General features: G+C 38.8%; 1 long non-coding RNA gene across 1 annotated transcript in view; it reads left to right on the top strand.

The window, feature by feature from the left end:
* LOC148981338 (uncharacterized) overlaps positions 1 to 11,338 on the top strand; it is a 28,087-nt gene extending 16,749 nt beyond the window's left edge. The window contains exon 3 of the long non-coding RNA XR_016168457.1: positions 8,834 to 11,338. This is a non-coding gene — a long non-coding RNA (uncharacterized LOC148981338). The remainder of the gene's footprint in view (positions 1 to 8,833) is intronic.
* Positions 11,339 to 12,058: the final 720 nt, after the last annotated feature.

The following is a 12,058-nucleotide window of genomic DNA, read 5'->3' as shown; positions in this document are numbered from 1 at the left end:
TAAACAAAAACGTGGAAAAGTCACGTACGTCCTAGTCAAATGGTGGGGTTGGCCCTCCAAATTTAACAGTTGGATAGCTGAAAAAGAGGTGATGGATCTACAGGGTCCGTTAAAGCCTTAGTGAATTCATGACAGACGTCATTAAATAATTACCATGGCCGAGGAAGGATTCTACGTCACGCTTCCGTGCAACGCTTCGATGAACATCTACCCTGATAACAAAATATCTAATTACAGAACTAGATTGGCTAGAAGTATAAATTTAAAAGGTCTGTGGGAGGTGGCATTGGTTGAATTTGAATATCCATTGACGTGGTATACATTTAATGAGGATGACTCTGTTTTTATTATTGTCTGTGATCAACGTCTACTACAGAATAACCACGAACTGAGCGATGTAAGAGGCGATGCGTTTCAGAATGCTCTAAAATTATCAACGATTCGGAATACGTTAAAATGCGGGTATTTTGAGGATGTACCCATTTTGCTCAGGGATATAAATGTCACTCTCCCCCAGAGGGTACGTCTCGCCTACGACCGTATAAAGAATAAGGTATTTCTCAAAGCGCCCCCAGGGACTTCGTTGACATTTTATGGCAAACTAGCGATCATCCTAGGTTTAAAACCAGGGGTTTCTATAGAAACTCTAAACAGTTCGGATGAACATCAAGACACGCACATCACATATGCGCCATTCCAGGCTGATATAAATGCCGGATTCTACACGCTATATGTATACACGGACATAATCGACTATCAAGCGGTTGGGGATGCCTATGTACCTTTATTAGCAACTGTATATATAGATGGTGAGACTAACAAAACAGTCAGTGTCAGATACGACAAAGCTCATTACGTACGTGTTAATAAGAGCTGCATCTCAGAGATCTCTGTTGATGTAAAAGACGATTTAAACCAGGACTTACGTTTCACCTACGGAAAGGTTGTTACCAAACTACATTTTAGACCTGTGAAACACCAACCGTTTTAAAATGGCTCATCACGCACCGTACAAAGTGGATCCCGAACGCTACATATCATACTACAGGGCTCAGGCAGGTAACGGCCTTCCGGGTTACGCAGGGGGCGGAGTTATGTACGGGTCCGGTTTTGCTTCAGGAATCGGTGGTCTTTTTAAAGGCCTTTTTCGAATGGCAATGCCTTTTTTTAGAAGGGGGATCAGTATAGCAAAACCACATCTAAAGTCAGCCGCTAAAAACATAATGAGTGATGTTGTCACCAGTGCTCTAACAAAGTCTTATAATAATAATGATGAAAATGGACAGGAAGGCCATGGTCTGATGGTGATGTCACGTAAACCACCGGGTACCCGTATGAGAAGAGGGCGTGTCCTTGCTGTAAAGAAGACCAGGCGTTCTAGCAAAACACGCTCAGTTACAAAAAGCAAGCGAAGAACTAGCACGAAACGGGTGAAAAGATCTGCAGATTTAAAAAGACGGGGTATCACTATTTTCTAAAAATGTCTCTGCTACACTGTATGTCTGATGAGTGCATTAAATCAGAGCTGGATCTGTTTACGGTCCCTTTGACACAAACAGCTATTGAAAAAAATATGTATGTGGAGATAAGCCCCGTGTCAGCTTTAACAGACGCATCACCCATCGAATTCTTTATAGCGGGGGCCGGTGAAGATTACACAGATCTGAATAACACGCTCCTATATACGCGCGTCAAAATAACCCTACCGAACGGAAATGACATTCCTGACGGAGCGCCTGTGGCCTTAATTAATTACCCTGGATCGACGATTTTCTCACAGGTTGACGTCTCTTTAGCTGACCGGCTCGTCAGTAACAGTAGTAATACGCATCCCTACAGGTGTCTCTTTGAGGCCCTCGTTAATTATGGAAAAGACACTCTCGAGAGTAACTTTTCAGCGGGTTTATTCTACAAAGATTCTTCGGCTCACATAGATGCTACGGATCCTGGAGGGGCGAACGCGGGATTAACAAAGAGAGCAGCGTTCACAAATGCCAGTAGTGTTGTAGAACTACTAGCTCCAATTCACAGCGACATCTTCTTTCAGTCTAAATTATTATTGAACGGAGTGGATATACGGATTCGGTTAACTCGTGCGAAAGACGAGTTCTGTCTGATACGTAGTGACGCCATCAATTATAAGCTTAATATACTGTCGGCTTCACTTTTTGTGAAAAGAGTCACCGTATCCCCTGCAGTGCGTTTGGGACATGCGCAAGCTCTTCTCTCGACCACAGCTAAATATCCCATAGATAGAGTCTGTGTGAAAAATTTCTCCGTACCGGCAGGAGCACGTGTATCTAACCATGAAAATCTCTTCCTCGGGCCGCTACCGAAATCCATCATTTTGGCCATGACGGAAAACACCGCCTTTTCTGGTGCTTATGACAGGAATCCTTTTGCCTTTAAACATTTTGACCTTGAATATTTGAGTCTGACCTGTGACGGGACCCAGGTCCCTTCGCGTCCCTTTCAACCAGAATATAATAACGGGTCTGCCGTGAGAGAGTTTTATCAACTAGTGACAGCCACGGGTCGGCATCTAAAGAATCAGTCTATGATCATAGATCGTGAAGATTTCCTACACGGATACACTCTCTATGCCTTTAATCTGACACCCGACGAGGAATGTGGTCAACACGTTTCATTGATTAGATCAGGAAATATTAGATTAGAAGCACGCTTCAGAGTACCCCTCGCACAACCAATTAACATTTTAATATATTCAGTCTTTGACTCTATTATAGAGATATCAAATCGGAGACAGGTGTTCGCAGAGCACTACTGAATACAGCTGTAATGAATACCGTGCAACTGACGGGACTGATGGATAAAATTTCCTGTAACACAAATTTTTTAGGTGTACTACCGTGCGATTACCTACCCGAAGACCCTTTAAAGGATACCCCTTGCATGCTAATTTCGAATACACAATCTTCAGACGAACCGGGGGAACACTGGATTGCCATATACATACGTCGAGATGGCGTCGCCTGTTTTTTTGACAGCTTTGGTAACGCACCGGATGCAGATTGCTTTCCTGCATCTTTTCATAACTTTCTAAAAAACAATTCTACGGTCGTTCAGTACTCGGGCAAACAAGTTCAAGATTATACTTCTGATACCTGCGGACAACATTGTGTGTTTTTTCTGTATTATATATCAAGAGGTTATGAATATGAGAATATTATAAAAATTTACCATAATGATTTGTTAAAAAATGATGTCATGGTCTCTCTCTTTGTGAAAAAATTGAAACCTAGTCTCTGTAATGGTAAAACATTTAAATGCATTCAGTGTGTACAGTCCGGTAAAACATTTCAGACGTATTAATGTGATGTATTGTTTATGTGTGTGATGAATAAATAAAATTGTAAAACAGATTAAACATTTTCTTTTTCTTTATTGGTATCAGACATTAGTATACAACTTAAAAATACACTTACATAATTATGATATACACAAATTTACATTCAATAATATTTGTAAAACAGATAAACATCTCCAATTATATCGATGCAAATAATTCTTAAAAATCTAGCCATTGTTTTGCATCTAATTTAGGTGACTTATCAGATGTGTCTGAAGAGGGACGTGGTGGTGTGTTACGATGTCTTCGTTTTTTCAAAGACCTTCTCGGTACATCTTCAAAACTATTCCCTGTTGTTTTTCTTTTAAGTGAATCAATCAAGCATTTAACATGATGGTTACTTATAGTTGAGTGAGGTATGTTTAAAGAGGAAAACGCTTCGAGAAATTCATTCCATCCTGTCGGTCTACGTTTGTCATGTATCGTTTGAGGCATTGTTACGCTTTTCAACAGATCAAGCATATGAGATCCTGCAATGATTTTCCCTTTATAAACAAATTCACCGGCGTCTGTCCATGAAGACAACTGTTTGGCCTTAGACATTTTATCCAAAATGTATTTTACATTTTTCAAGCTTCTCTGAGGGACGTTGTTTAGCACCTCTGATACGATTACGTCTTCAGTGACGGGTGCTTCTTCATTTTCGCCATCCTGACTCGGCACTGTTAACGTTAAAGCGTTGCTCTCCACATCGTTGTGCTTTGACACAGACAGAAATCTCTGTAACATTTGTGTGTATAGTTTTACTTTTTCATGCGGACCCAGGTCATGTCTCTGTAATATCTCCCTTATAGATGAATCCAGGTTTTCCTCCACGGACGTATTGATATTTTCACGTGGCGGCGCATTCCTTAGTCTATCCAATTGATGCTTTGGTACAAGATACAATTTTTCAGTATGCTGCATTTTTTCTCTTCAGATTCAGTTTCTAGTTATCAGGCTAGTTATGAAAGGTAAGGCTATGCTTAGGAGAGGTAGTAAAAAGCCACCTTTTTGGTTAATCATACGTCTTTTTCTTGCAATATTGATCTTTTTATCAGCAACGTATTTTATTTCGGTCTTTCTCCTTTTTAAAGATCCGAGCTGTTTTGCAGTTAGAGGGATCTTGCCGTGAAGAATATTGAGGGCCACTTCACACAGAGCCAGTATGAGTTCGTCAGGGGCTGAATGCAAAATAACCCCCCGTTGTTTGGGCGAGCTCTTGTATAATAACTTTAAAAGGTAAAGATTTCTGGAAAGTCTCGAACTCATTTTAAACTCCCTTCTGGACGTAGACCACAGGGTAGTCAGACAGTAAATCTGTTCTGAGTCGAAATCTTTCAGGAGTCTGTGTTTTATAATCTATTAGTAGGTAGCTGAAAGGAAGACTAGTTGCATCCTGGTAAGCTTCAATAAAAAACTTTGTATTACCGGGAAACATCTGACGACCCAAAACACCTATCTGTTGCTTATCTCGGGGGTTTTTAAATATTATTAAATAATTTGTATTAAGTCCTATTGTTCTGGTAGATTTACCCTGGAAAAATAGATTCTGTATCAGTAGCAAACAACTCATATTTTTATGATGGATGTATTGCGTAAAAATTTTCTCGACTTCAGAATTGGACGCTGCTTGGCCCATAACGTCGTCCAAAATTAATAGGGATCTTTTACCAGGTGGGAATAATGAATCATCATCCAATTTCTTTGGGATGTTTTCAATGAATTTAATATCAAAAGCATGTAACAGCTCATCATATAAAGGCTGCCAGCATGTATAAATGTACACATAATTATCAAACTTCACAGAACACATTTTGTCCGAATTATACATTAGAGTCTTTACAAAAAAAGTCTTCCCGCTATTGCTTGGACCACTAATAACAGCCGAAAATGGGTGTTGCAGTCTGCAGTCAAAAACACCTGTTTCACACATTTTCAAACTATTGTTAAAACCTGTAAGGCAAGGTCGTATAATCTGGTTGGAGTACTCGCTTATTGTACACAAGTCTGAAACTTTTCACGATTGATCTGTTGTGCAATGTGAAGGTCCTCTTATTACGTGTAATGGTCTCTGATAATAGTAATAGCTGATGGGTAATGTTTAACAACAAACCATGCCGGTAATACAAATCAGTCAAATTAATAAAAACAATCAAACTAATAAAAGTAATCATCAAATATTAAAACTAGAGATAGCGACTTAGCGAGATTTCAGATGATATGTAGTTTGGAGTTAGAATACATTATTATTGAATATAAAGATGATCTACAGTTCACACCAATAATATAGCAGTCAGGTGAATAAAGTCAAATCAATTGCTAATTGCTACCTTTATCAGCTGTTGTTCATGTTGCACCCCTTAGAACTCTAATTAATCCATAACAATGTACTCTGGTTTTGTTTTAACCAGTTGGATTATTCAAAGTTTTTTGATTCCGAATGAAATCGACATGTAATGTAGAATCAAATAAAGTATATAAAAACTATGTGAGACCTCAGGTCTGACTGTAATGGCATGTTTAAAACACTGAGGTAAACATTTTAAAATATAACTTTTAACATAAAATATACCACAGGCAAACTAAGAATAGGTATATTTGTTTGATATAAAACAATCGGTTTTATATGCCACAAAAGCGAGTATTTAGCTTCTGGTTTTTTAAAAACAGCGTCTGTCAGAGTATGGGAGGAGTTTACCTGCGCCTCTATGAAGCGAGGACCAATGCTTCGTGAATGCGTCTTCTACGGGGCGTGAATAGAGCGTGGACCAATCCGCCGCACGTGCGTCTTCTACGGGGCGTGTGAGGAGGCGTGGTTAGCGCGCCTCATTGCAAGGCGTTAATTCTCTCATTTAAGTTTCATGCTCCGTCCTGAACGGACGTTTTTTAAAACAGTCCGCCGTATGACGTTGGGGGTGGACGTGCTGTACGTATGGATCCCGCGTGCACTGGGGTCACGTGATGTGGGAGTGTCGTGGGAGGAGTCTGCGTGTGGTTCCATGCACACATCCAAACAGTCAGTATGGTTTCTCCCTGTCGAGATGGATGGACGTGTTTCGTGGGGCTCCCGGGATTACATTTACACAAGTTTGAATCGGAGGACTTTTGGAATATCTCTAAAAGTTTTGGATGCTGTTGGATTTTTTAAACAGGATAAAACGTAAGTCTGCAATGAAAAACTTGTTTGACTTTTTCTGTAAAATGACCGGTCTTTGACTTTTTCACATATGAATAAATTTTTAAACTGTTTTAAAGGTTTTAACATTTACAGATGTATAAAACAGTAAAGAGACGTGTATTTTAATACTTTTAAACGACATGTAATTGTAAAACTTTTGCTCAAATACTTTTATTTTTTTGTTATTGAAGACTCTAAAACACCCGTCTTATTTTAAAATGCATTGGATGTAACGTTAAAGGCTTGCACTGTATCTATAAATGGGTTAATAGATTTAAACATTATACATGTTATGTGAAAAGTAATACTTTTTTAAAATGTATGATAGAAACAGGTCTATTTGTTTGATATTGAACAACCGGTTTTATATGTTTTATTAAGAAAACATAACTATTTACTTGATATAAGTTTAATACATACGCTTTTAGATGTTTTTAAAAACACGATTTAATGCCCGCAGATGCATGAACGCTAAAGACACATGTATTTTAACTTTATACAATATTTTAATACTTTTAAACGCGTAATTGTGAAAAGAGCGAAACAGATGTTTTATATAAAACGGAGCAATTTACTAAATAGCGTGTAAAGGTAAAGACTCCTGCCGTGTCTTAATGATATAAATTGACTAAAAACGGATTTTAAAACATTGTTTTGTAAAACGTGTCTTTTTTAAAAATAAATGGTTTAGAAAAAACAGTTTTCTGTAATGAAAAACCCCTTTGCTTGACTTTTTCTGTAAAATGGTCGATCTTTGACTTTTTAACACAATTTTTAAACTGTTTTAACATAAAATATATATGAAGCCGTGCATTTTTAATGAAACACTAAAGATGTATTTTAGAAAAACTTTTTTAATAGAACACTATTACAACGTTATTGTATTTGTTATAGTTTGTACAACTTCAAGTCTGTGTAAAAGATTTTTCTTTTAATAAAAATCACTAAACCTATCTTTGTTTTATGTCGTCCTTAAAGTTTGAAAATGTATTGTTTTTTCACTATCGTGGGGATCGTGCGATCACCCTGAAGTGGTGAGGGGGTAGTGACACGACCCCTCCGTAACAGGTGTCCAGTTCGGTACCGGGTCGGATGGATCGGGGTCCGGTTCGTGGGGAAATTTTTCCCCCGATCACGTGACCAGTCCAGAAGTGGAGGTGGTGGTGAGGGGTGGTGGTGGGTGGTAAGAGGAGGGGAGACCGTGGGAATTTCCCACGGTGTACGTACAGTTCATAAGCGGGAGGGGTGGGAGGGGTAAAAGGGGCGGGGCTTATTTTTATGGGGGGCAATAAACCTGTCAGTTTGATGGGTTATGCCGCACAACCTCTCTCTAACAAATACATGGTGAGATAGCTGTATTAGAATGTCATTAAAATCCTCCATTTGCAGGAGAATTCAGAAAGCCACACGGTGGAAAACTGAGCAGATTCTGTAATTCCTGTCACAAAACAGGTCATACAGAGGAAATGTGCTGGTCGTTGGACAGAGGCAGACCTCCTCCCTATTTCAAAAAACGCAGACAACCACACTCTGACACAAACCAGTGCCCTGCCAGGAACCAAAGCTCAAATGCATCTAAACCTCTCACTGAGCTAACAACTTTGGTCACTCAAGGCCTTCAGCTATTAGCGTCATTTGCTAGTCGGGTAGCAGCTCAATAGCAAATAGCTGAATAGTTTAACATCTAAATTTAACAAATCTGTAAAAAAAAAAAATTTCCAGAGACCAGAAATAATAATTTCATTCATATTCTTACATTTTTATATACATTATATTTTAATCGCCAAGCAGGCATTAATTGGAGAAGTGTGAAATTAATCCTTACAATTCGATTTCGTTGACCAATACCCAGTGCCAAAAGGGCGGAAAACACTCACTGAAGTGTGGTGTGGCACAGCTGACCAAGGAAGAAAATTTACAAGGAGGGTGTGAACTAAACATCAGAGGTAACGAGAGACCACCACTAACCAAATGTGTGAATGGCACCATGAAATAATTCATGCCCACAGATCTGGCTGAAATGAAAGCAATTTGAAGTTTAAAACCCGAAGACTGGGATCTCTAATGCTGAGAGCAGACTGTGAAGGCTGACTGCAAGAGCAGTGTTAGGTGTCGCACACTGAACCAACAACAGCAATATTTCAGACCTGGTCAATGAAACTCGGTTTCATGTGACAGCTGGAATTAAAATTGCAATGGACATGATAATGGAGCAAGCAAACGAATGTGTCCACATGTCTGAATTTGAAACTGCTGAAAACATCAAAATTAACTGTGGTTCTCTCTGCATTTGTTTCTGTCAGGTTAACTTCTACAATTCCTCTGAGGACGGACGCCGGGACGGCCGATCTTCACGATTGTTAGAACATAACCTGAGATTCGGGAGATGGGTGAAAAGACAATTCAAGAGGCCTTTACATCTCACAATAGCACATCACTACATTAGATGGCCTCCCAGCTTAGAACTGGAACCAAAATTTGCAACACAATTGTTATACAATAGATTCCACCCATCTCCTAGACATGAACACTGACCGAACACATCCCTCCAACACTACACACTCACAGCATCATCACCCAGAATAGATCAAATCTATCCAGACTGAACACTACACATCATAAGATGAAGATGACATAGAGTCCGATAGTGTCACTTCACTAAAGATCTATTGTGCATCTTCACACTCACAGATCCGGATAGATTCACACACATAAGGATGGCAAGCTGATCCCATGACATAGCACACGCTATTCACCACACCCTGCAAACTCATGGAAAAACACTGGAACACATATTCATGGCTACAGTCACAAATCAATGCAATGCATCAAAAAAACAGTGGCAGACTTGCCATTAAATTTCATGATGTTTAAACTTTCTGATTGTTGTTAGGGTGGTTGAAAAATCAGAGGGCCCCTGATTTCTCAACATACCACTAATAACAGTAACATCATAAATAGATCTGAAGCATGAGCGCTTCAATCAACTACAGAATTCTCAATTCAACCTTGTCATTGACTGTGACTTGGCCAACAACAACACACAAACACACGCACACACTTTCTCCCTCTTTCTCTCACACAAACACTAAAACTCACACAAACAAACACACACACACACACACACACAGATGCACTCACACCCTCACACAAACACACACTCTCAAACCTGTTGCAAGGAATGAACAATCTCCATCCTTGAATACATTTAAGCATATTTCAAGTCACTTCCTAGAATTGCATAAGTGGCTTGCATTGGAAGATTCCTTAACAAACACTGATTATTATATACATATTCATTTATTGAACATCGATTGCTTTTATTACATGAAATGAATTGTATTGTTTTTATTACATGACTTTTTATCATAGAATCTATTTGATTATTTTGAATACTCTGACCTCTTGCTGCATTTCCTTTTTATAATTCAGACCAAAAAATATATATATTTAAGAATTGGATATTTAATGAGACATCCTTACCATTCAATACCCTGAGAAAAATATGAGCACACTTGACATGATATTTTACATTGAACATGACTTGATTTTGAAACACGTATGAAACACGTATGAACTTGAACTCAAGAAGAAATGCATGGAAACGCATAATACAACAAATTGTATTATGCGTTTCCATGCATTTCTTCTTGAGTTCAAGTTCATACGTGTTTCAATCGTGAAGCGGACATTTAAGATGCTTTTCAGACGTCTCACAGAGAGCCCATTCACCCACTGAGGTCTGTCCAGACAACCGCACCGCTGGAGGTGACAGGATTGGTTGAGAAGGGACAGATTATCGTTATGGGGAAGGTGCCAGGAAAACATGAGTGTCTTCATGAAGGAACGACACGCCAACTGAAAGAGTCAAGAGGTCCAGATTGACTCTATGAACTTTGCTCACATCACCAGAAGAAAAGCCTGAAAGCCTCGTCCACCTGCTGGACTCAAGCTACATACACCTGATGAGAACAGGTGTTGTGCAGGTGAACAAAGCCCTCTGAGCTTCTACAGAGGCCAACATTGCCAAGAGACAATTGTTGAATTACACCAAGGATTACACCAAACGTCTTACTCTGTGACCCCTTAAGTGTCTGAATCTGACCCATGGGGTCAAGGAGTGAATCTATAAGACTGGAAAAACTGGTTAAAGAGAAAATATCTGACCAGTGGCCTCTAAAGACAAAAGGCATTGCTTGCAAATTAACATTTGACACCCTACCCCCTATTCTCTGAACATCTTATCTGCATCTTCTCTCTTTCACTCTCTCAGTCAATGATACTGAAAACTCACACAAGAATATGGTTTTAATGTGAATCTGATAATCTTTAAGGATTGTTTAGAATCATTTTGATGGTCTCAGGGTGACTGGTAATAATGTCTCATTCCCAAAGTAATAAAAAAAGGTAATAAGGTTTTTAAGAAGTTTAGGAATCACTGTCACACAAAGGAGTGTGGTCTTTGAGTTAACACCTTCTGCCTTGTTGTCTGAATGCAAATTACAACCAAGCAAATGGTCTGCCCCCGATAAACATGTTGGGGGAGATTCAGTAACTTTCCATTATATCCTGGTGATATACATATCAGGTGAGGTCTGATTATAAAGGGAGATGTAACAAGAGTTCGAGGCTGCCTTTCTGTATTCAGATCGGCCCGTGATGTTGTGTCTAGGCTCAGCTCATGTAATATGTTGGGTAAAGTCCTTTGTTCTTTGAAACATTTAATGGTTTGCTCTGATTATCTTGTGGAATTCTAATGATACATTTACCTGACATAATAAATTGTTATATTTGGCTATTCTAACAGACTTTGACTTTATTTTCATTAAGTTAAAAGTAATAGTCAAGCATTAACATATTTAATGATGCACAGATATCATTGATAAACCCTTTTCATTTTATGGAGTCAGATGAAACGAGTTAATACATAAGATTAAATGTATTGCATTTAATTAAAAAACACTTTGCTTGGAAAAGACGGAACGCGCTTGAAACCTTCACCACGAATCGAATTCCGCTATTTAGGTCGATTTCGTGGCCCTTTTTACAGTTACAACAGCCAAAGAAAAGTTAAAGTAAGAAGAATTGGGACCAAGAGCCCAACTAAAGCAAACACTGATCACCACAATGGTTACTTAAAATGAAACATATCGACATCTAAACCTCATCTAAACAATGTAAGGAAATTACATTGATTTAAACTTGAGTTTTAATTTAGGCTAATGAAATCCTGAGAGTGTTTATTTGGTCCAGAAACAGTATAAATTGTCTAAATGAGACCGTAAATTATGTTGAAAACATGTCCACAATGGCCACATTTGAACTAGTTTTTAAACTTGTTTGAAGGTTCGATGAACGTCTGTATCGGACGTGCAGAACACGTCAAAAAAGACGTCTTATAAACTTTAGTTCTGGCTCCTCAGTGGACGTCTTTTCAACATCCGACTGTGACAAAGACATTGAAAGACGTATTTTGGACATCATGTTGTTTTGTGTGGGGAGTTGGAAGGGGTGTGTCGTGATTCTGC

Source organism: Pimephales promelas, chromosome 5 (assembly GCF_988280905.1).
Source record: "Pimephales promelas chromosome 5, fPimPro1.hap1.1, whole genome shotgun sequence".
Lineage (NCBI taxonomy): Eukaryota > Metazoa > Chordata > Actinopteri > Cypriniformes > Leuciscidae > Pimephales > Pimephales promelas.
This window is presented reverse-complemented; position numbering and strand designations above follow the sequence as displayed.